The sequence below is a fragment of the Hypanus sabinus genome, chromosome 10 (assembly GCF_030144855.1).
Source record: "Hypanus sabinus isolate sHypSab1 chromosome 10, sHypSab1.hap1, whole genome shotgun sequence".
In the NCBI taxonomy this organism is placed as follows: domain Eukaryota; kingdom Metazoa; phylum Chordata; class Chondrichthyes; order Myliobatiformes; family Dasyatidae; genus Hypanus; species Hypanus sabinus.
The window spans coordinates 60,906,006-60,930,156 of NC_082715.1; the positions used below are offsets into that span (position 1 = coordinate 60,906,006).

The window sequence follows — 24,151 nt, forward strand, 5'->3', positions numbered from 1 at the left end:
GGTCCAAAGAGCTCATTACAGGAAACATTCTCTCCGCATCCACTCTGTCTGGGCCCTTCAATATTCGATAGGTTTCAATGAGGTCTCCACTTATTCTTCTAAATTCCAGCAAGTACCAGCCCAGAGTCATCAAACTCTCATCATATAAGCCTTTCATTCACAGAATCATTTTTGTAAACCTTCTTTGAACCTTCTCCAATGCCAGCACATCCTTTCTTAGATAAAGGGCCCAAAATTGTTCACAATATTCCAAGAGAAGACTCATTGATGTCTTATAAAGCTTCAACATTACATCCTTGTTTTTATATTCCAGTCCTTTCAAAATGAGCACTAACATTGCATTTGTCTTCCTTACCACCCACTCAACCTGCAAATTAACCTTTAGGCAATCCTGTACAAGGACTCCCAAGTCCACTTGCATTTCTGATTTTTGAATTCTCTCTGTTTAGAAAATAGTCTACACTTTGATTCCTTCTACCCAAGTGCACAATCATTCACTTCCGGACATTGTATTCCATCTGCCACTTCTTTGCCCATTCTCCTAATCTGCCCAAGTCCTTTTGCAACTTCCCTGCTTCCTCAACAGCACTTGCCCCTTTACCTATCTTCATATTATCTGCAAAATTGGCCACAAAGCAATCAATTCTGTCATCTAGATTATTGACATACAATGTAAAAAGTAGTGATCCCAACACTGGCCCCTGTAAGACATCACCAATCACTGGCAGACAATCAGAACAGGCTCCCTTTATTCCCCTATATTGCCAGTCCACCAATGCTCTATCCATGTTAGCATCTTTCCTGTAATATCATGGGCTCTTATTGTACTAAGCAGTCTAATGTACGGCACCTATCACTAGATTTGGATATGGCCCAAATGCGGAGTGAGAGACAATGAGATGGGTCGATAGCTTCCAGACTTTAATGTGAACAGTGTTAAAGGGAAAAGGAAACAATAAACGCTAGGCCAAACAGGGCCATTAACTAAAACTCTCAAATGAAAAACGAAGCCTACACTGTGGCTGAAAAGAACAACTAAATATTAAACGAATTCTGCTAGCCTTCAGAGTCAATTGACTAGACAGTCAAAATTCTTAGGCAAGGCCGAATGCAAACAGGCAGCAAAGCGTTGCTATGCTCAACAAACACTATGACGACAAGTATGGAGTTAAATACCACACAATGAAATAATTAGCTGACATGTGCATCTTCACAAGCGCATTTTCCATACCTACTGGGCTGCCTAATTGTGCAGTTGTGACAGCACCTTGTCAAAGTCCTTCTTAAATATCCAACAACACAACATCCACTGATTTCTTTTTGTCTATCCTGCTTGTTAGCAGGAATTCCAACAGGTTTGTCAGACAAGGTTTCCCCTTAAGGAAACAATGCTGACTTTAGCCTATTTTATTGCGTGCCTCCAAATACTCCAAAACCTCATCCTTGCCAAATGTCACCAACATCTTCCCAACCACTGAAGTCAGATTAGCAGGCCTATAATTTTCGTTCTTCTTCCAGTCCATCTGGTCAATGTGAGTGATCTACTTTCAGACCTTTCAGCTTCCTGAGCACCTATTTTCTATTAATAGCAAATACATTCACTTCTGGCCCCTGACACTCTTGAGCTACCAGCATACTCCTATTGTCTTTCACACTGATAACTGATACTGAAAACTTATCCATTTCATTGTCCCCCATTATAACCTCTCCAGCATTATAAATGCTGGAGTTATGGACAGCTTCTACATAAAAGGGAAGTTTCAAAGGCTATTAAATTCAAAAGTCCAACATACATATATATGAATGGCGGAACGATATTCCTCCTCATCTCCACTGCATCTGCTCTCAGGATGGGGCTGTGCATTCTAGAATGAAGGAGATGTCCCCTTTTTCAAAGAAAGAGGCTTCCCTTCCTGCACCATCAACGCTGCCCTCAATCGCATCTCTTCCATTTCACGGATATCTGCCCTTTCCCCGTCCTCCCACCATGCTACCAGGGATAGGGTTCCTCTTGTCCTCACCTACCACCCCACCAGCCTCCGTGTCCAGCACATAATTCTCCAAAATGTCCGCCACCTCCAACTGGACCCACCACCAAACACATCTCTCCCTTCCCCTGACTTTCTGCTTTACGCAGGGATCACTCTCTACACGACTCCCTACGCGACAAACGGAACAAGTGTTTTACCTGCCCCTACACCTCCTTCCTCACTACCATTTAGGGCCCCAAACAGTCCTTCCAGGTGAGGCGACACTTTACTTGCAAGTCTGTCGGGGCCACATACTGTGTTCAGTGCTCTTGGTGTGGCCTCCAGTTTTTCTTTGAGACCTCATGTAGATTGGGAGACAGCTTCACTGAGCATCTACGCTCCATCTACCAGAACAATCAGGATCTCCCACTGGCCACCCATTTTAATTCCACTTTCCATTCCCATTCTGATATGTCCATCCATGGCCTTGTTCTCTGCTGGGATAAGGCCACACTTAGGTTGGAGAAGCAACACCTTATATTGCGCTTGGGTAGCCTCCAACCTGATGGCAAGAACATCGATTTCTCAAACTACCAATAATGCCTCCACCCTCCCCCCTTCACTATTTCCCATCCCTTTGCCCCTCTATCATGTTATCTCCTTGCCTGCCCATTGCCTCTCTTTGCTGCTCCGCCCCCACCCCTCTTCTTTCTTCCATGGCCTTCTGTCTCTTTCACCAATCAACTTCCTGGCTCTTTGCTTCATCCTGCCCCTCCAAGTTTCACCTATCACCTGACGTTTCTCTCTCCCCTCCCCTCATTTTTCAGATCTACTCCTCAGCTTTTTTTCTCCAGTCCTGCCGAAGGGTTTCAGCCTGAAACGTCGACTGTACTTTTTTCAATTGATGCTGCCTGGCCAGCTGAATTCCTCCAGCATTTTCTGTGTGTTTCTCTGATTTCCAGCATTTGCAGACTTGCTCTTGTTTGTGACTGTGTTCCTTTCTCTCTCCACTTTTATTAATTATTTTTCCTATTGGTCGGATGTGATCTTGTGTCAATCCATCCAACAGCGTGGTGATTTTAGTGCATTTTCAACTTGGACATTTGTAAAAATGAGACCCATTATACATCCTGGATGAGATTTAAACCTAAAACCTTGGCAGGAGTATACATTAAAACATCTCTTCGTTCACCTGAGTCTGAATGTAGCTTTCAATATTTGCTGTTTGTTAACAAAGTGAAAAATAAGTTTTTACTTTATTGCATTTTCTTGAGTTGTTGATAGACTGACTGCCTGTAGTTACATGGCTCGACATTCTCTCACTTTTGGAATAGTAGAGAATAAGACCATTTAGAAAATAGTCCACATCTTTATTCCTTCTACCTCTAAGTGCATAATCATGCACTTTTGTGCACTATATTCCATCTTCTCTTCTTCGCCCATTCTCCTTCTCTATCTAAGCACCCAGATTCCAAATGAGAGGCCAGACAACATGAGCTGTTTTCTCTAGAGCAGTGGAGGCTGAAGAGATATCTAATGGAGATGTATAATATTATGAGAGACATATATCGTGTATCTTCCCCATGTGCTGTTCCTTATCGTGGTGGGGAGGTTTGTGTGCCTTAATGATCCTGGGAGCTATACCAGCTGGGACTTCAGTCCCTGGTAGGTTCAACCTTGCTGGGCAGGTTCTAGGTGAAGGGCCAGATGAATACAGCACCTGGTCCTCCAGGTTGGGGATTGGATGTAGGGTCAGCAACACTACTCTGTAAAATCTTTACCGCTACAGAAACTGAAGCAAGGAAATTTATTGATGCCAGTGAGAGGAGTGATGCAGAACGGGAACAGAAATTATGATGGACGGAGGTCAAAGCCACCAGGACATCTCTGGACTGAGAGCTAATCTTCTTTCACCCAAAAAAACTATCCATATTGGATGCTGGAATGTTCGAACTTTATATCAAACTGGAAAGCTTGCACAGATGATCAAAGAGATGCATAACTACCGACTGCAGCTGCTTGGAATACAAGAAACACATTGGACAGATTCTGGAAAGCGACCCCTAGCATCTGGCAATACAATCATATGGTCAGGCCACAAGGATAGCAACCATTTACAAGGTGTGGCACTCATCATGGATAAGGATGCCTCAAGGGCCATATTAAAATGGAACCTCATCAATGAAGGACTTCTGTATGTTCTTTTAAACTCTAAATTCGCCAAGCTGTCCATAATTGTGGTATATGAACCTATTGAGGATGCGGAAGAAGAAACCAAAGATGAGTTTTATAACAGCCTTCAAGCTGCCATGGAAGAGATCCCGAAACATGATGTGTTCATTATAATGGGGGACTTTAATGCAAGAGTTGCGAGTGAAAACAGCAATCGCGAAAGTACACGGTGTTGGAGTCATGAATGACAATGGTGAAAGACTTTGTGACTTTTGTGAAATGAACCGTCTTACAGTAGGAGGCACCATTTTCCTGCATAGAGATATCCATAAACTCATGTGGAAATCCCCAGATGGGAAAACAGAGAGGCAGATTGACCATATCATCATCAACAACAAATGGAAGAGATCACTCAACGATATTCGGGTAAAAAGTCTAGCGGATGTTAGCAGCGACCACCAGCTCGTTGTAGCAAAAGTGAAACTAAAATTGAGGAAAGTGAGAATGGGTTTAGGCAGAGGCCGACGCTTCAATTCCAGCAAACTTCAAAACTTCGAGATACAGAGAAAATTTACACTCAAACTTACAAACAGATTTAGCATACTTGGCAAAGATACTGACATGACAATCCACAACTTTAGTAATGTGATGAAGGAGACTAGTAAAGAGATCCTGGGATACCAAAAGAAACGGAAAGAAGAATGGGTTAGTGAGACAACCTGGATGAAATTAACAAAAAGGAAAGAAACCAAGAAAACAATACTGAGTACAACTTCCCGTTGACTGAAGGAGAGACCTGCTGCTGCATATGCCGAGAATGACAAGGATGTTAAACGAAGCTGCAGGAAGATCAGCAACAGTATTTTGAGACACTTGCCTCAAAAGCTGAAGAAGCTGCAAGAAGCTATGGATATGAGAACATTATACAAAATAACCAAGTGTATGAAGGGGATCTATGGTAACAAGCATGATATCGATATAAAAGCAAATAATGGCAATATTATCAAAAACGAGAAAGGAGTAACCACCTGATGGAAAGAATGTTATGAAGCAGTTTTGAATAGACCAACACCTTGAGAAACCCCTAAGATTTGTCAGAGTAATGAAGACCTTGAAACCTCCACGGAACCACCCACAGTTGAAGAAGTCCAGCAAGCCATTAAGAAAATGAAATCAGGAACGGCACCTGGAGAAGATGAGACAAGTGCAGAAATGTCTAAGGGAGGTGGCAGAGAAATGTGCCGTGTGCTGTGTCAAATCTTTAACAACATCTGGAAAAGTGAAGAAATACCCGAGGAGTGGAAAACTGGACATTGTAAAACTGTCAAAGAAAGGAGATTTAAGTATATGTGACAACTGGAGAGGTGTTACCCTCCTCTCAATTACATGCAAAGTTTTCAGTCGCATCTTATTAAATTGGCTCTCAGAGGTTGTGGAAGATATCATCTGGAAAGAACAAGCTGGCTTTAGAAAAGGTCAATCTTGCATAGACCACATATTCGTACTAAGACAAATTTTCAAACAATCTGCAGAGTAGAACAGCAATCTTTATGTACTATTTGTGGACTTTGAAAAAGCATTTGACAGTATCCATTGAGAAACACTCTGGAAAATTTTAAGAAGATACAGATTTCCTCAAAAAATTGTTAACATTATCCAAATCATGTACAGCGACTTTCACTGCAAGGTGATTTGTGGAAAGCAACTGACAGAAAGCTTCGGGGTATGCACAGGAGTTAAACAGGGACGTACTCTATCACCTTTGCTCTTCATTTTAGCAATGGTTTGGCTTATGAGGGAAACAATCACAGAAAAGAAACAGGGTATTGAATGGACACTTACCTCAACACTTGAAGACCAAGTTTTTGCTGACGATATCAGTCTGCTAGCGAGTTGCCATTGTGACATTCAGGAGAAATCAGACAGACTTTCATCATATGCATCGCAACTTGGGATGAACATTCAAGTGAGAAAAACAAAGATCATGAAGATGAACACTTCCAGTCTCCAACCAGTAATCATCAATAATCAGCAAGTGGAAGAGGTAGATGAGTTCACGTACCTTGGGAGTAAAGTCAGCACTGATGGAGATAGTGGTAAGGACATATTAGCAAGACTATCTAAAGCAAATCATGCTTTTGGCAGCCTCAATGCAGTTTGGAAATCCACACAACTCAAACTTAACACCAACTCAGAATTTTTAAAAGCAACATCCCAAGTGTGCTACTTTATGGAACTGAATGTTGGAAGATGACGAAAGACATCTGCAAGAAACTTGACTTGTTTCAGACAAAATGTCTACGATGTATCAAAAAGATCTTCCGGCCTGAGAAAATCAGAAACCAAGACTTGCTTACATCTTGCAATATGGAATCAATCTCAGTTCGTGTGAAAAGAAGATGGTGGAGATGGCTGGACCATGTAATGAGAATGCCAAATGATCAACTAGCAAAAGTAGCACTAAGGTGGACCCTACAGGGAAAGTGAAGTAGGGGCAGGCCCAAAATGACGTGGCGAATATCTGTGGAAGCAGAACTGAAAGAAATAGGCATGAACTGGGTTACGGTGAGCAGCAGAGTGAAAGACCGGCAGAAATGGAAGATCCTTGTGGATGCCCCATGTGCAATCTAGCCACTAAGGGTTCAGACGACGACGATATGTCATGTATACTGACACTATCTTTTTCCCAAGGTGGGAATGGGAAGGTATTTTAGCTGATAGGGAATAACTTCAAAGAAGATATGAGGGGCAAGTTTCTTACACAGAGAGTGGTGGTGCCTGGGATGCACTGCCTGAGGAGGCTGTAAAGGCAAAAACATTAGGGACTTTTAATAGACATGTAGATAGACACATGAATGTTAGGAAAATCGAAGGATATCGACATTGTGTAGGCAGAAGGGATTAGTTTAGTTGGTCATTTGATTACTAATTGGTTCTGTGTAACATTGTGGGCTGAAGGACCTGTTTCTGTCCTATACTGTCCTATCTTCAATGTTCTAACGTAGAAAGCCTACAAAGTTGTGCCGAACATGTCCCTACCTTAGAAATTACTAGGGTTACCCTAGTAATTTCTAAAACAAATATTTTCAGTACCAGCCTCAAGTTTTATCCACAGGCTCTCTTCTATGCCTTAATATCCCTGTTAATTTCATCCTTCGTGCTAGTTCAATGACTTAGCTCCTCCCTGATGATTTCCCTTGAGCTGCTTTGATAAATGAGCTGTCAGTAAGAGAAAGTGTGTTTCAATTGTTACTGCATTAGTTTGCTTCAATATCACAATGTCCTAGTTTGTGATGCAAAGAACTGGGAAGTGTCTGAAAGCCACAGCTGTACAAATCCTACTTGAATTCTTAGAAACTGAAAAGCAACAATGTTCTGTATTAAACCTGAATTATCAAAGCTCAAATTTCATCCTATTCCTTCTTCTCAGCTTCTTGTATCCTGAACTGCTTGGTGCCAACCACCTATTCACTGACTCAAATGTGAGCTTGATGAAAGAAAAGTTGACAAGCTTTTGGCAACTTCACAGTCAGTACATCGAGTCATTTATCATTGCAAACCAATGAGTTTCCATGAATGATAAAGAACAACTCAAATCATCTGTCTAATTTTTTTGTGGTCTGAAATAGAATGTGGTACGATTGACAAAATAATAGTTAAATATAACTTAATACCAGAAATTAGAAACTGTGGCTCTATTATCTTGTAGTGTAATTATATGTGGGCTCTCAGTGTTGTTATTCGTAAAGGCAAGTAACATGAACAGAGCTACTTACAAAGTGAAAAAGAATCTCGTGCGGACTGGCGTATGTGATGAGTAGATTCTTCTTGGGCTTCCAGCCGGGTACAGGTATCAATTATAACTGACGTTTTAATGACAAACATTGTCATCTTCATCAGGGATGATGCCTAGCCTGGTGGTATTTATACCTCTGTGTCCATCTCTCCTGATTGGTTAGGCCTCATCCAATCAGGTTTCCGCTCTCCCGCTCTACTTACAATTGAATTCCAGTTCTTACTTAGAGTGAAACCTTTGTCTTTATTAAAATTCTTTTCCTCTAAATTTATTTCAATGGCTCCTTTACCAGGTGATCTCAAAAGCTGTTGGAGCGGTGCAGTAGTTTTGTGCCATCAAAGTCAATCTATGGCCATTGTAATGGAACGTTCTGCTACTGCCAATTTCTCTGGGTAACCTAAATGGATATAACTCCTATTCTCCTTGATGTGGGTTTCCACCGTGCACCCCGTCTGGCTGTTATATGCCGTTCCACTTTTTAGACCTAGAGAGTCTCCCCGAGGAAATAAGACAATTATGCTTGACTTTCGGAGACTTTTTCCCAGGGCTGAAATGGCTAGCATGAGAGGGCACAGTTTTAAGGTGCTTGGTAAGCTTTTTATGCAGAGAGTGATGAGTGTGTGTAATAAGCTGCCGGCGACGGTGATGGAGGCAGATACGATAGGGTCTTTTAAGAGACTCCTGGACAGGAATATGGAGCTCAGAAAAAAAGCGAGCTATGGGTAACCCTAGGCAATTTCTCAGATAAGGACATGTTTGGCACAGCTTTGTGGGCCAAGGGCCTGTATTGTGCTGTAGGTTTTCTATGTTTCTATGTTCCTGCAGAATGGCTGCAAGGTGAAGGAAGTCAATCAGGCCCTTAAAAGGGCTGACAGAAAAACCAGGAAACCTAACGACAAGAAGAGGCATATCGCTACCGCCTGTCTTCTCTATATTTACTCTGTTTCTGGAGGATCCTGAAGAAATACAGGATTAATACCATCCACAAATCCGTAAGGAAGCTTAACTCACACTCTGATGCTGGGACTCAGTCAGGCTGATGTTTACAGGATCCCCCGTGAATACAGAGCAGTGTATAGTGGCCAGATAGGATGCACGGTGGAAACCTGCATCAAGGAGCACAGGAGGTGTATCTGCTTTGGTTACCTGGAGAAATCGGCGGTAGCAGAACATTGCATTTGCAAAGGCCATAGGATTGACTTTGAAGGCCTTGCTGTGCTGTGCTAAGGCTTTTGGGACTGCCCAATAAAGGAAGCCTTTGAAATAAAACTCCAGGAAAATTATTTTAATGAAGATGAAGGTGTCGTTCTAAGTAAGAACTGAAATTCGATTGTAAATAAGGTGGGGCAGCAGAAACCTGATTGGATGAGGACTAACCAATCAGGAGGTAAGGACTACAGGGGTATAAATACCAATGGTCTAGGCATCATCTGTGAAGAAGGTGGCAGAGCTTGTCATTGAAATGTACGTTATAACCAACACATGCACCCAGCTGAAAGCCTGAGAAGAGTTTATTCGTTACCTACAAAGTATCCCTTGCAGAAAGTCATCAACGTTCAAATAATAGCCATGATTGTTATGACAGTGCGTCAAAGTCATATCTTAACAAACATGAAGTTCTTAAAGGTACAATTGTCATCTAACAGGCCACAATGATGGAGTCACACTTAGTTGTTAAGATATTATATTTTTATTAATGCTTGGTAGTTCTGATTTGAAGATCCATTTCCACCTGTCCAGTATGCCACTGAAGAATCTGCTTTCTCATACCAGATCAGACCTGACCTGCGATCAAAGACTTACTTTTTCATTTCAATAGGAACTTTTGGCCTGGTTAGTTGGAAAGATAAGTGAATTGGATAGTAATAATGCTGGATAAGTTGGTTAGTAATAATGCTGTAATTATTAGCTCAGATCTTCTGCTCTGGCACCAGCCTTTACACTGGTACGTAGCTCTGTATCTAGTGCTGGTGTGGATCCAAGCCACTAACAGCTTGTGCTGCCTGTCCTGCTTCACCAGAATCCCCATGGTCCAATGATGTAGAGTGATTTTCATATTTCCCAGCTACCAGGCTGCAAAGCCTGCCTATTGACCTGCTATAAACCTGATACAGGTATAACAGCTCCTGTTTATGTGACGGGGAGAAGCCGGCGCTTAATAGAAAGGCAAAAGTCAAAATCAGTTATTTTATTTAATTGGAATGTTTTAAAGTGATTTGTAATCGGTGAATGTGTCTTTTAGTTACAAATATTCATTTAAAAAAAAGGATTTTAATATTTTATTTTTGGTACTGTGGTACTGTTAGTGAACATTGAAGACATTCACCCGTAGCCAGCAACACAGATGCCTTTGAAGCTTGTGAACCGGGCTGAGTTTTACTGGTGATTAAAGCACTCGTGAACCGGGCTGAGTTTTACTGGTGATTAAAGCACTCGTGAACCGGGCTGAGTTTTACTGGTGATTAAAGCACTCTGTGCAAGCAGCAGGCTGCCATGCAGACTATAAATCTGTGCTGAACTCTGGCATACTAAATGCCAGACTCTCAGTGGAAGATTGTACCTAGGGCCACTCTGGTACAGCATTAAGGCTTCATGCAGGGTTTGGCATACAATGATCTCAAGGCAGCAAAACCAATATGTTTGTGACTTATAGATTTTTAATTGTAGTTTTAATTGTACTTTAATTGTTTTTAAAATTATTTCGATTGTTTTTATTGGTTCTAAAAAGAATCGTTCTTAACCCTGGGAGGAAGTCCTCATTGTAGGTCTCCTAAAACACAAGACCACAAAACTAAAGCATAGAAGGAGAGTCAGGCCATTCGGCCTGTCATGTCTGCTCCTCTATTCAATTACAGGTGATTTCTTTTTCAACCCCATTCTCCTAACTTCTCCCATAATCATTATACCCTTCAACTATCAAGAGCCAAGAACCAATTAGGAACCTATCACTCTGCGATAGGTTGATAGCTAACAATATCTCCTGAGATCTATTCAAGGATGTGTCCTCTCCTTAATTCATCAGGTATCTCTTGGGAGTGGGGTAATAAGATAAGCCCAGATAAATGGAGGCAGCTAGAGGTAGCAGATAGCACCTGTGGTGATGGGTGTGTTGAAACCCTATTGTCATGGTCTATGATCCACCACCATAAGTATAACCTAATCTGCTGGGAATTCCTCACTGCTCTGAATATTGCAGCTTTTATGTTTCTTTGTGCTCTATGTGTCTCTTTCTAATTGCCACACACTCCATTTCTTAGCTTTTATGTTCTGCTAATGTTTTGTCTCTCTAACTACTCTCATGAACCTATCAGCCAGATTATTTCATCTATGGTTTATCCCTAAATTCCCACCCTATCAGAGACATACTGTACACTTTGTCCTGTCCATCCCTTTACCCACTCTCTCTGCAACTTATTTGTTTTTTCTCATTTCTAGTTCTGTTGATGGGACATCAATCTGAACCTTTATCTCTGTTTCCACAGAAGTTACCTGACCTGCTTGCTTCCAGCATTATATTTTTATACAAGAAATCCTCACTTAAGTGAAAGCCTTTTCTTAGATTGTTCAGCCACCTATGTGATGCATATTGTGTGTAAGCTGTATGCCTATTTGATTGATATATTTCTCATCCAATAAAATGACACTGGATGTGTAACAGGTGGGTGCAATTCATGACCAGTCTACTGCTTAATAAACAGTACATATAAAATTTAATCAAGATTATATAATTGATATAGTATTGTTCGTATTCAAAGTGACATTGTAGTTATGCTACCTTACAATGTTGATATACAGCTACCTTGCTGCTACAGTAAACTGTTCTGTTCATGAATGTTAAAGTGAAAGGTGTAGTAGGCTGTTTCCAGTGGCAATGCTTTAAATGCAATCTTGGCCACAATTACATTGCAAGGAAATGTATCCCATGGGAGGAGTTGGAGCCCTTTAGTTGTGTTTAAAAAAAAAACTAAGCTTTCAAGTTAAATGTATGATTGAAGTAGAAGATTGTTGGCAGAGATCCGATCAGTTCATTGCCAGAAATCTGATGTATGTGACCTATATTTGTATTTGACAGTACGTTAAGTTAATGAAAATGTATCTGTCTGTGCTAAAAGGCAGCATTTTCTTATAGTTCCTCTCACTGCATAGCTAATATGACAGATTCCTTTATCTCATACATTAGGTGTTTACAGACGCCTGTGCATGAGAATCAATACATACATTCCAGATGTTCATTTTTATTTTGTTGATTCACCACTGTTAAGATCACAAAGGATTTTGAGTAGGGTCATCAAAACAATAACCATATAACCATATAACAATTACAGCACGGAAACAGGCCAACTCGGTTGAATGCAGGTGAATGCTTACTCTCACCTGCACTCAGCCCATAACCCTCCATTCTTTTCCTGTCTATATACCTATCCAATTTCACTTTAAATGACAATACTGAACCTGCCTCTACCACTTCTACCGGAAGCTTGTTCCACACACCTACCACTCTTTGCATAAAGAATTTCCCCCTCGTGTTACCCCTAAATTTTTGCCCCCTAACTCTCAACTCATGTCCTCTTGTTTGAATCTCCCCTACTGTCAATGGAAAAAGCCTATCCATGTCAACTCTATCTATCCCCCTCATAATTTTAAATACCTCTATCAAGTTCCCCCTCAACCTTCTACGCCAGTGGTTCCCAACCTTTTTTTGGCCATGCCCCACCTAATCACCTCTAAAATCCTGATGCCCCCTGTGGTGATATATAATTCTTATTATTCAAAAAGTGAACTCCTATTCACCTGGAGGAAGCCTAAAAGACCATTAACTTGGTTTAAACAAGCTTCCAAAGAACATGGCATTCATGAAAGAGAAAAATAAAAGAACCAAAGGACTGTTAAAGTTCTGAGGAAGAAATTACTAAGAAATTGTAAAAAAAAACATTAAGTGATATTAGAATAATAATAATAATCATGATAAATATAATAAAACAATGCCGATTCGTTTCTACAGCATACAAAGACAGATACACCGTTTAAAAGAGATGACGCAATGTACACACCTTCACACCACCAAGAACCGAAAGCTATTGCAAAAAGCAGCATTGGCGCGACCTCGTACGAGTTTCTTACGCGTTTGGACTTGTTCATTCATTCCTTCCTACATCAGTCAATTCATTAATTTAATTATGAAAGCCATTTGATGGTTGTAATGATGGTGATACACTATATATACAGTACATACGCAATTACACATGTACATACACACAAGTATTTTTATGTATGCATACTGTATATACACATATGTATTAACTCGCACACACACTCATACTCACACAGACTTACTAGAAAAAATTCACTGTTAATAACTCATTCTCGAATTGCCCCCCTTAAAAATCAAATTACTCCCTGAGGGGCGTATGCCCCACATTGGGAACCACTGTTCTACGCTCCAAAGAATAAAGACCTAACTTGTTCAACCTTTCTCTGTAACTTTGGTGCTGAAACCCAGGTAACATTCTAGTAAATCTTCTCTGTACTCTCTCTATTTTGTTGATATCTTTCCTATAATTCAGTAACCAGAACTGTACACAATACTCCAAATTCGGCCTCACCAATGCCTTGTACAATTTTAACATTACATCCCAACTCCTATACTCAATGCTCTGATTTATGAAGGCCAGCACCTCAAAGCTTTCTTCACCACCCTATCCACATGAGATTCCGCCTTCAGGGAACTATGCACTGTTATTCCTAGGTCACTCTGTTCTACTGCATTCTGCAATGCCCTACCATTTACTTTGTATGTCCTATTTTGATTATTCCTACCAAAATGCAGCACCTCACACTTATCAGCATTAAACTCCATCTGCCATCATTCAGCCCACTCTTCTAACTGGCCTAAATCTCTCTGCAATCTTTGAAAACCTACTTCATTATCCACAACGCCACCGATCTCAGTATCATCTGCATACTTACTAATCCAATTTACCACCCCATCATCCTGATCATTAATGTATATGACAAACAACATTGGACCCAGTACAGATTCCTGAGGCACACCACTAGTCATTGGCCTCAGACCTGACAAACAATTATCCGCCACTACTCTCTGGCATCCCCCATCCAGCCACTGTTGAATCCATTTTACTACTTCAATATTAATACCTACCAATTGAACCCTCCTAACTAACCTTCCGTGTGGAACCTTGTCAAAGGCCTTACTGAAATCTATATAGACAACATCCACTGCTTTACCCTTGTCAACTTTCCTAGTAACCTCTTCAAAAAATTCAGTATGATTTTTCAAACATGACCTTACACACACAAATCCAGGTTGACTGCTCCTAATCAGACCCTGTCTATTAAGATAATTATATAAACCATCTCTAAGAATATTTTCCATTAATTTACCCACCACTGACGTCAAACTGACAGGCCTATAATTGCTAGATTTACTCATAGAACTCTTTTTAAACAATGGAACAACATGAGCCAATCCTCCGGCACTATCCCCATTTCTAATGACATTTGAAATATTTCTGTCAGAGCCCCTGCTATTTCTACACTAACTTCCCTCAAGGTCCTAGGGAATATCCCATCAGGACCCAGAGATATATCCACTTTTATATTCCTTAAAAGTGCCAGTACTTCCTCTTCTTTAATCATCACAGTTTCCATAACTTCCCTACTTGTTTCCCTTACCATACACAATTCAATATCCTTCTCCTTAGTGAATACCGAAGAAAAGAAATTGTTCAAAATCTCCCCCCTCTCTTTTGGCTCCACACATAGTTGTCCACTCTGATTCTCTAAGGGACCAATTTTATCCCTCACTATCCTTTTGCTATTAATATAACTGTAGAAACCTTTTGGATTTATTTTCACCTTACTTGCCCAAACAACCTCGTATCTTCTTTTAGCTTTTCTAATTTCTTTCTTAAGATTCTTTATACATTCTTTATATTCCTCAAGCACCTCATTTACTCCATGCTGCCTATATTTATTGTGGATCTCTCTCTTTTTCTGAACCAAGTTTCCAATATCCATTGAAAACCATGGCTCTCTCAAACTTTTAACCTTTTCTTTCAACCTAACAGGAACATAAAGATTCTGTACCCTCAAAATTTCACCTTTAAACAACCTCCATTTCTCTATTACATCCTTCCCATAAAACAACTTGTCCCAATCCACTCCTTCTAAATCCTTTCGTATCTCTTCAAAGTTAGCCTTTCTCCAATCAAAAATCTCAACCCTGGGTCCAGTCCTATCCTTCTCCATAATTATATTGAAACTAATGGCATTGTGATCACTGGACCTGAAGTGCTCCCCAACACATACCTCCATCACCTGACCTATCTGATTCTCTAACAGGAGATCCAACACTGCCCCTTCTCTAGTTGGTACCTTTATGTAATGCTGCATAAAACTATCCTGCACACATCTTACAAACTCCAAACCATCCATCCCTTTTACAGTATGGGCTTCCCAGTCTATGTGTGGAAAATTAAAATCTCCCACAATCACAACCCTGTGCTTACTACAAATATCTGCTATCTCCTTACAAATTTGCTCCTCCAATTCTCGCTCCCCATTAGGTGGTCTATAATACACCCCTATAAATGTTACTACACCTTTCCCATTCCTCAATTCCACCCAAATAGTCTCCCTAGGTGAGCCCTCTCATCTATCTTGCCAGAGCACCATTGTAATATTTTCTCTGACAAGCTATGCAACACTTCCCCTTCTTGTTCCTCCGATTCTATCACACCTGAAGCAATGAAATCCAGGAATATTTAGTTGCCAATCACACCCCTCCTGCAACTATGTTTCACTAATAGCTACAACATCATATTTCCAGGTATCAATCCATGCTCTAAGCTCATCCACCTTTCTTACAATGCTCCTAGAATTAAAATAAATGCATTTATGATATTCTCCACCTCTTCCTCTCTGTTTATCTCTAACGGTGTAAACAACTTTGCTATCTTCATTTTCTTCCTTCTCCCATACATCTGTTCCTACACTTTGGTTCCGCTCCCCCCTTGTATCTAATTTAAATCCACTAGAGCCTCTCCAGCAAACCTACTTGCAAGAATATTTGTCCCCCTCCAGTTCAGATGTGAACCATCCGGCCAGAACAGGTCCCATCTTCCCTGGAAAACTGCCCAATTATCTATAAATCTGAAGCCCTCCCTCCTGCACCATGTCTTCAGCCACGTGTTGATCTGCACTATCTTACTATTTCTAAACCCGCCTGCACGTGGCACTGGTAGCAATCCTGAGATTGCTACCCTGGAGGTCCTGTCCTTTAACTTGGCGCCTAACTCCCTAAACTCACCTTTCAGAACCTCCTCACTCTTCCTACCCACGTGATTGGTCCCTACATGGACCATGAGATCCGTTTGCTCACCCTCCTTCTTGAGAATACTGAGAACTCGATCCAAGATATTGTGGACTCTGGCACCTGGGAGGCAACAGACCATCCGGGATTCTCGATCTCTTCCACAGAACCTCCTATCTGCCCCCCTATCGAATCCCCTTTCACTACTGCTCTCCTCTTTTCTCTCCTTCTCTTCTGAGCTGAGGGTCCAGTCTCGGTGCCAGAGATGCAACTACTGCAACTTGTCCCTGGTAAGTCGTCCCCACCAACAGTATCCAAAACGGTATACTTATTATTGATGGGAATGGCCACAGGGCTGCTCTGCCCTTCCTGCCTATTCCCCTTCCCTCTCCTGACAGTCACCCATCTACCTGTCTCCTGACTCCTAGGAACTCCCTGAAACTCCTGTTTATGTCTGCCTCTGCTTCCTGAATGATCCGAAGTTCATCCAGCTCCCTAACATGGTTTATCATGAGCTGCAGCTGGATGCGCCTTTTACAGGTGTAGTCATCAGGGACAATTGTGCTCGCCCTGTCTTCCCACATACTGCAAACGGAGCACTGGACTGCCCTAACTGCTGCCTCCATTACCTAACTAGCACCTAACTAAAATAAATGCGATTAAGGACAGTGCCCACATTCCTTTTAAATCTTTTTCCTCTGGTATGCATAGTTGAAGTGGATTCTAAATCAGACTTCAACCTCCTGTGTGATTTTTATGTTTGCCTCACCATCAAAATGCAAAACCAAGTTGGTATGAAAGATAAGTAATTGAAAATGGCTTTTCATCAGAAATGACTAACTGGGCAGAATTTTGAACTCCAGCAAGGATATCAAAGCAACACACCCGAGGAATCCAGCAGGCAAGGCAGCATCTAAGGAAAAGAATGAAGTGTCGATGTTTCGGGCCAAGACCCTTCTTCAGGATTGAGAAGGAAGGGGGAAGGCGTACAGAGGAGATGTCAGGGGTAAGTTTTTTACTCAGAGAGTGGTGAGTGTGTGGAATGGGTTGCCAGCAATGGTGGTGGAGGCGGATACGATAGGGTCTTTTTTTTTAATAAAGTTTTTTAATTGAATTTTCAAATAGGTTACAGAAGGAAAAAAAATTGTAAAAAAAAATTATCAACCCTTAACCCCTACCCCCCCAACATATCCCTGTAGAAAGAGAAAAAAAAAGAGAAGGAAAAAGAAAGAACGAAAGAATGCCTGGATATCGGAAGATCCCCACACACTCTATGGAGTTCATAATAGCTTTAGTATATATATTTCTTTCTTTCCCCAGATAACCAATAATTTTATCTTCGGAGCACCTATATATTTAATCCTATCTTTTGTAAATAAGGGCGCCAAATTTTCAGAAATATTTCATATTTATCTCTTAAATTATAAGTAATTTTTTCAAATGGAATGCAGCTAAAAATTTCATTCTTCCAACTATCTATACTTAAGTATGAATCCGATTTCCAAGTAACTGCAATAGCCTTTTTGGCAATTGCCAATACAATTTTTACAAATTCTTTCTGATAGTTATTCGGTTTGGATTTCGGTTTTATCTCTTCAATATCGCCTAATAAAAATAATGTTGGATTATGTGGAAGTTGTGTTCCAATAAATTGTTCCAATAAAATTCTTAAATTTGTCCAAAAAGGTTGAATTTTAAAACAAGACTAAGTAGAGTGTAAAAAAGTACCAATTTCTTGATTACATCAGAAACATTGATCAGATAAATTTGGGTTTAATTTATTTATTAATGGTCTTTTAAGAGACTTTTGGATAGGTACATGGAGCTTAGAAAAATAGAGGGCTATTATTAGTCATCTAGTAATTTCTAAGGTAGGGACATTTTCGGCACAACTTTGTGGGGCCAAAGGGCCTGAATTGTGCTGTAGGTTTTCCATGTTTCTATGTTTCTAATGTGATTTAGGACTTTTTAAAATCAGCTGGGCGTATTAGTAATGGAAATGTAATTTGATGCCACCACTTTTATGGCCATGGCAAAATTAAAGCACCTGCTACATTATTGTCAATTATTCTGTGGAAACCACTAGAGTTGCAAAAAGAGATTCAGTCTATGTTCCACTGGTGACTGTCCCGCACTTTTCCTACGCTGCCTCAATGACTTCATTGGTGCTGCTTCTTGCATCCATGCTGAACTCGTCAATGTCACTCACTTTACCTCCAACTTCCACCCTGCCCTCAAACATACCTGGTCCATTTCTGACACCTGTCTTCCCTTTCTCAATGCCACTGTCTCTATCTCTGGAAACAGCTTATCCATTGATGTCTATTATAAACCCACAGAATCTCACAGCTACCTGGATTATACCTCCTCTCACACTGTTACTTGTAAAAATGACATCTCCTTCTCTCAATTCCTCTGTCTGTGCCGCATCTGCTCTCAAGATGAGTTTTCTCATTCTAAAATGAAGGCGATGTCCTAGATTTTCAAAGAAAGGGGCTTCCCTTCCTCCACCATCAATGCTGCCCACAACTGCATCTCTTCCATTTCACACACGTCTAGTCTTACCCCATCCTCTCGCTACCCTACCAGGGATAGGCTTCCTCTTGTCCTCATCTACCACCTCTCTGTGCCCAGCATATAATTCTCTAAAACGTCTGCCACCTTCAACTAGATTCCAACACCAAGCACACCTTTCCCACTCCCCCACTTTCTGCTTTCCACAGGGATTGTTCCCTACGCAACTCCCTTGTCCATTCGTCCCTCCCAACTGATCTCCCTCCTGGCACTTATCCTTCCAAGTGGAACAAGCGTTATACCTGCCCCTAAACCTCCTCCCTCACTACCATTCAGAGCCCTAAAATGTCCTTCCAGGTGAGGCACCACTTCACCTGAGTCTGTTGGGGTCATATACTGTGTTCAGTGCTCCTGGTGTGGCCTCCTGTATATCAGTGAGACCCGACGTAGATTGGGAGACTGCTTTGCCGAGCATCTACCCTCCATCCACCAGTTCAAGCAGGATCTCCCAGTGGCCACCCATTTTAAATCCACTTGCTGCCTCCTGCCTGTCAACCATTCCGCTGTCCATGCCAATATTTTTCTTGTAGCGCCATAAGATCTTATCTTGTTAAGCAGGCTCAAGTGTGGCACCTTATGAAACGCCTTCTGAAAATCCAAGTAAATGACATCCACTGCCTCTCCTTTGTCTACTCTGCTTGTTACTTCATTGAAGTACTCGAACAGATTTGTCAGGCAAGACAGAACTCTTCCAACAACAGTGTTTAGAAAATAAGAGGAGGTAAATCTTACACTCCATCATGAAAAGTTTGCTTAAATTGAACATAAGTAATTAAGTGTCCATGCTTTCAGTTCAGTGCTTGATTGAGAAGAATTATTCAGTTAGCAGATAGATGACCCTACTCAAGTGTAAATTATTTTAAGGATGTTGGAAGGGGTGGATTAGTTATTTCTGGTTTGAGTTTCAGAAATATGAGCTGAAAGAGTTTCCTTGCCATGGGCAAACCTATTGATCTCTCCAAATACACTCCATCTTGTCACCACAGCCTCTGAAATAAAAGACTGATGCCCAAGGCCATTGTAGCCTTCAAACTTCACAGGGCTCACCCTTGATAACCACATCTTCTAGTTTAATTTTTCCTTGAGCTCAACGTTTGAAGATCATCTTATTAAGTTCAATCAAACACAACTGAGTGCTCATATCAGGTATCTTTCCTCAAGTGGTTGTCAGAAACTAGAGTACAAACTAGATGGTAAAATGGAGCAGTAATGAACAGGTTAAGGTGTATTTGTGGAAAGAGCAAAACAGTTAACAATTCAGGTAGAAGACCCATTGTCACAACTGGAAAAGACAATAGACAATAGACAATAGGTGCAGAAGTAGACCATTCAGCCGCTCGAGTCTGCACCACCATTCTGAGATCATGGCTGATCATTTACTATCAATACCCAGTCCCTGCCTTGTCCCCATATCCCTTGATTCCCCTATCCATCAGATATCTATCTAGCTCCTTCTTGAAAGCATCCAGAGAATTGGCCTCCACCGTCTTCCGAGGCAGTGCATTCCACACCTCCACAACTCTCTGGGAGAAGAAGCTCTTCCTCAACTCTGTTTTAAATAACTGACCTCTTATTCTCAATCTATGCCCTCTGGTACTGGACACTCCCAACATCTGGAACATATTTCCTGCCTCAATCCTATCAAATCCTTTAATTATCTTAAACGTTTCAATCAGATCCCCTCTCAATCTCCTCAATTCCAGCGTGTACAAGCTCTCCAATCTCTCTGCGTAAGACAGCCCTGCCATCCCAGGAATCAACCTAATGAATCTACGCTGCACTTCCTCAATTGCCAGAATGTCCTTCCTTAAACCTGGAGACCAAAACTGTACACAAAAAGGGACAAAAGAAACTTGTAAAATGAATGTCAAGGGAATGAGCGGTACACAAGGTTAGCTGTTCAATGAGTGAATTGGAACAGCTAGAGTGAGAACATTGACAGAAAAATGTAAGAGCTGCAAAATGCAAAGCACAAAGGCATACCATAATACCATAACATACAGGAGCAGAATTAGGCCATTTAGCCCATCGAGTCTGCTCCGCCATTTCATCAGCCCCAGTCTCTTGCCTTCTTCCTGTATCCCTTCATGCCCTGACCAATCAAGAATCTATCAACCTCTGCCTTAAATATACATAAAGAAATGGCCTCCACAGCTGGTTCTGGCAAAGAATTCCACAGGTACACATTTACTTTACTTTATTGTCACCAAACAATTGATACGAGAGCATAGAATCATCACAGCATTATTTGATTCTGCGCTTCGCGCTCCCTGAAGTACAGATCGAAGTAAATATAATAAAAATTTAAATTATGAATCATAATTAGAAAATAGAAAAGGGAAAGTAAGGTAGTGCAAGTCACGTCCGGATATTTGGAAGGTACGGCCCAGATCCGGGTCAGGATCCGTTCAGTAGTCTTATCACAGTTGGAAAGAATCTGTTCCCAAATCTGGCCATATGAACCTTCAAGCTTCTGAACCTTCTCCCTGAGGGAAGAGGGACAAAAAGTGTGTTGGCTGGGTGGATCTTGTCCTTGATTATCCTGGCAGCACTGCTCCGACAGCGTGTGGTGTAAAGTGAGTCCAAGGGTGGAAGATAGGTTTGTGTGATGTGCTGGGCTGGGTTCACGAGCTTCTGCAGCTTCGTCTGGTCTTGGACAGGACAACTTCCATAACAGATTGTGATGCACCCTAGAAGAATGCTTTCTATGGTGCATCTATAAAAATTAGTGAGGGTTTTAGGGGACAGGCCAAATTGCTTCAGCTTTCTCAGGAAGTAAAGGCGCTGATGGGCCTTCTTGGCAGTGGACTCTGCTTGGTTAGACCAAGTCAAGTCATTTGTGATGTTCACCCCAAGGAACTTAAAGCTTTTGACCTATTCCACCTGGGCATCACCGATGTAGATGGGGTCGCTACTCCTTCTGAAGTTAACAACCAATTCCTTCGTCTTGCTGATGCTGAGGAATAGGTTATTGTCTTTGCACTATGCCACCAGGTTCTTACTTTCCTCTCTGTACTCAGACACATCATTACCCAAGATGCGGCCTACAATTGTGGTGCCATCAGCAAACTTCTATATTGAGTTCGATGGAAACTTGGCTACACAATCATGGGTGTACAGTGAGTCCAGCAGCGGGCTGAGTACACAGCCTTGTGGGGCACCGGTGCTCAGAGTGATTTCTGGCTAAAGAAATTTCTCCTCAACTTAATTCTAAAAGGTCACCCCTCTATTCTGAGCCTGTGTCCTCTGGTCTTAGACTCTCCCACCATAAGAAACATCCTCTCCACAATCACTCTATCCAGGGCTTTCGCCATTCAATAGGTTTCAATGAGGTCTCCCCCATTCTTCTGAATTCCAGTGAATACTGGCACAGAGCCATCAAATGCCCTTTATATGACAAGCCATTGAATCCTGGAATTATTTTTGTGTATCTCCTATAAAACTTTTCCAGTTTCCGCACATCCTTTTGAAGATAAGCAGTCCAAAACTGCTCACATACTCCAAGTGAGACCTCACCAGTGCTTTATAAATTTTCAACATTACATTCTTGCTTTTATATTGTAGTCCCCTTGAAATGGATGCCAACATTGCATTTACCTTCCTCACCACAAACTCAACCTGCAAATTAACCTTCTGGGAGTCTTGCACAAGGACCCCTAAGTCCCTCTGCACCTCTGAAGTTTGAACCTTCTCCCCATTTAGATAATGTCACGGCTGCAGAAAAAGTGGACGCCATGGAGGGATTGTCTACAGAGTTTCTGTGGGTGGAGGTTAGGAACAGGAAGGTTCAGTAGCTTTACTGGGTGTTTTTTATAGGCTGCCCAATAGTAACAGGGATATCGAGGAGCAGATAGGGAAACAGATCCTGGAAAGGTGTAATAATAACAGAGTTGTCGTATGGGAGATTTTAATTTCCCAAATATTGATTGGCATCTCCCTAGAACAAGGGGTTTAGATGGGGTGGAGTTTGTTAGGTGTGTGCAGGAAGGTTTCTTGACACAATATTTAGATAAGCCTACAAGAGGAGAGGCTGTATTTGATTTGGTATTGGGAAATGAACCTGGTCAAGTGTCAGATCTGTCAGTGGGAGAGCATTTTGGAGATAGTGATCATAATTCTATCTCCTTTACAATAGCATTGGAGAGAGATAGGAACAGACAAGTTAGAAAAGCGCTTAATTGGAGTAAGGGGAACTATGAAACTCTCCGGCAGTAAACTGGAAGGTTACATTGGAAACAGATGTTCTCAGGGAAAAGTATGGAAGAAATGTGGCAGATGTTCAGGGGATACTTGTGTGGACTTCTTCATAGGTACGTTCCAATGAGACTGGGAAGTTATGGTAGGGTACAGGAAACATGGTGTGCAAAGGCTGTAATAAAACTAGTCAAGAAGAAAAGAAAACCTTACAAAGGGTTCAGAGAGCTAGGCAATGTTAGAGATCTAGAAGATTATAAAGCTACTAGGAAGGAGCTTAAGAAGGAAATTAGGAGAGCCAGAAGGGGCCATGAGCAGGCCTTGGTGGGCAGGATTAAGTAAAACCCCAAGGCATTCTACAAGTATGTGAAGAGCAAGAGGATAAGGCGTGAAAGAATAGGACCTATCGTGTGACAGTGGGAAAGTGTGTATGGAACCAGAGGGAATAGCAGAGGTGCTTAATGAATACTTTCCTTCAGTATTCACTGTGGAAAATGATCTTGGTGACTGAAGTGATGATTTGCAGCAGACTGAAAAGCTTGAGCATGTAGATATTAAGAAAGAGGATGTGCTGGAGCTTTTGGAAAGCATCAAGTAGGATAAGTTGCCGAGACTGGATGAGATGTACCCTAGGCTACTGTGGGAGGTGAGGGAGGAGTTTGCTGAGCTTCTGGCGATCATCTTTGCATCATCAATGGGGACAGGAGAGGTTCTAAAGGATTGGAGGGTTGAGAATGTTGTTCCTTTATTCACGAAAGGGAGTAGAGATAACCCAGGAAATTATAGACCAGTGAGTCTTACCTCAGTGGTTGTTAAGTTGATGGAGAAGATCCTGAGAGGCAGGAGTTATGAACATTTGGAGAGGTATAATATGATTAGGAATAGTCAGCATGACTTTGTCAAGGGCAGGTCATGCCTTATGAGCCTGATTGAATTTTTGAGGATGTGACTAAACACATTGATGAAGGAAGAGCAGTCGATGTAGCTTATATGGATTTCAACAAGACATTTGATAAGGTACCCCACACAAGGCTTATTGAGAAAATAAGGAGGCATGGGATCCAAGGAAACATTACTTTGTGGATCCAGAACTGGCTTGCCCACAGAAGGCAA

General features: G+C 41.4%; 1 long non-coding RNA gene across 1 annotated transcript in view; it reads left to right on the forward strand.

Moving 5' to 3' along the window:
• Positions 1–16,988: 16,988 nt before the first annotated feature.
• LOC132400294 (uncharacterized) overlaps positions 16,989–24,151 on the forward strand; it is a 30,395-nt gene continuing 23,232 nt past the window's right edge. Inside the window, exon 1 of the long non-coding RNA XR_009514215.1 lies at positions 16,989–17,276. This is a non-coding gene — a long non-coding RNA (uncharacterized LOC132400294). The remainder of the gene's footprint in view (positions 17,277–24,151) is intronic.